Source organism: Salmo salar, chromosome 28 (assembly GCF_965601325.2).
Source record: "Salmo salar chromosome 28, fSalSal1, whole genome shotgun sequence".
NCBI lineage: Eukaryota > Metazoa > Chordata > Actinopteri > Salmoniformes > Salmonidae > Salmo > Salmo salar.
Window position 1 is genome coordinate 10,652,566 of NC_138318.1, and position 2,435 is coordinate 10,655,000.

Consider the following 2,435-nt stretch of genomic DNA (forward strand, 5'->3'; position numbering starts at 1 on the left):
CAGCTGTCTGTATGTCTGTCTGTCTCTACCTATGTCAACAACATCATGCCACCGTCGTGGACCCCGATGTCTTGCTCCCAGACAAACTAAACAGCTTCTTTGCTTTGAGGACAATACAGTGCCACCGACACGGCCCGCTACCAAAACCTGCGGGCTCTTCTTTACCGCAGCCAACGTGAGTAAAACATTTAAAGGTGTTAACCCTCGCAAGGTTGCAGGCTTAGACGGCATCCCTAGCCGCGTCCTCAGAGCATGCGCAGACCAGCTGGCTGGTGTGTTTACGGACATATTCAATCAATCCCTATCCCAGTCTGCTGTTCCCACATGCTTCAAGAGGGCCACCATTCTTCCTGTTCCCAAAAAAGCTAAGGTAACTGAGCTAAACGACTATCGCCCCGTAGCACTCACTTCCGTCATCATGAAGTGCTTTGAGAGACTAGTCAAGGATCATATCACCTCCACCCTATCTGATACCCTAGACCCACTCCAATTTGCTTACCGCCCCAATAGGTCCACAGACGACGCAATCGCAATCACACTGCACACTGCCCTAACCCATCTGGACAAGAGGAATACCGATGTAAGAATGCTGTTCATCGTCTACAGCTCAGCATTTAACACCATAGTACCCTCCAAACTCGCCATTAAGTTTGAGACCCTGGGTCTCGACCCCGCCCTGTGCAACTGGGTCCTGGACCTTCTGACGGGATGCTCCCAGGTGGTGAGGGTAGGAAACAACATCTCCACCCCGCTGATCCTCAACACTGGGGCCCCACAAGGGTGCGTTCTCAACCCTCTCCAGTTCTTCGGCGTACACATCACGGACAAACTGAAATGGTCCACCCACACGGACAGTGTGGTGAAGAAGGCTGAAGGAGGCTGAAGAAATTTGGCTTGTCACCTAAAACCCTCACAAACTTTTACAGATGCACAATCGAGAGCATCCTGTCGGGCTGTATCACCGCCTGCTGCTCCGCCCACAACTGTAAGGCTCTCCAGAGGGTAGTGCGGTCTGCACAGTGCATCACCGGGGGCAAACTACCTGCCCTCCAGGACACCTACACCATCCGATGTCACAGGAAGGCCAAAAAGATCATCAAGGACAAGAATCACCCGAGCCACTGCCTGTTCACCCCGCTATCATCCAGAAGGCGAGGTCAGTACAGGTGCATCAAAGCTGGGACCGAGAGACTGAAAAACAGCTTCTATCTCAAGGCCATCAGACTGTTAAACAGCCATCACTAACACTGAGTGGCTGCTGTCAACATACTGACTCAAATCTCTAGCCACTTAATAATTAAAAATTGGTTGTAATAAATATATCACTAGTCACTTTATACAATGCCACTTTATATAATGTTTACATACCCTACATTACTCATCTCATATGTATATACTGTATTCTATACCATCTACTGCATCTTGCCTATGCCGTTCGGCCATTGTTCATCCATATATTTATATGTACATATTATTATTCATTCCTTTACATTTACATTTGAGTCATTTAGCAGACGCTCTTATCCAGAGCGACTTACAGTAGTGAATGCATACATTTCATACATTTTTTTTGTTTGTTTTTGTACTGGCCCTCCGTGGAATCGAACCCACAACCCTGGCGTTGCACACACCATGCTCTACCAACTGAGCCACAGCCTGTCATGAATCTTGCCCTGGAGGTAGGTTGGCATTTATTGTCATGAATCTTGTTCTGGAGGCAGGTTGGCATTTGTCATGAATCTTGTTTCGGAGGCAGGTTGGCATTTATTGTCATGAATCTTGCCCTGGAGGCAGTTCAGCAAAGTATTCACTAGCTGACACAGGCACAAAGTAATACAATCAGATTTTAATCCTAACCTCAACCACACTGCTAATCCTTCCCTTAAATTAAGACCATAAAACGTTATTTTCCACAGCCAATTCTGACTTTGCAGCTGACATATCTAGAGGAAATCGCACAGTTCTGCCTCCAGGTCAAGATTCATGACAAACGTCAACATGAGACAGGGAGAAGCAATGTAAAAATCAATAACGAAATTGTTTTCACTTTACACTTGTGTGTATAAGGTAGTTGTTGTGAAATTGTTAGATTACTTGTTAGATATTACTGCATGGTCGGAACTAGAAGCACAAGCATTTCGCTACACTCGCATTAACATCTACTAGCCATGTGTATGTGACCAATAACATTTGATTTTATTTTGAATATGAAGGACTGGGTAAGAGTTGTATTATGATCATATGGAACAGTCTCTACCTTCATCCACTTGTGGTAATAACTGGTACTGAACTCAGTCCTGTGGCTCCCTTGGCGTTAGGCCCTTTTTCAATCTTCATACACTAACTATCACGAGCGCCCCTCCTATTTTTAGTCCTGTTAATCTCCAGTCATCTGGTTGAGTGCTGAGTGCTGGACTCTAAACACTGATACATTT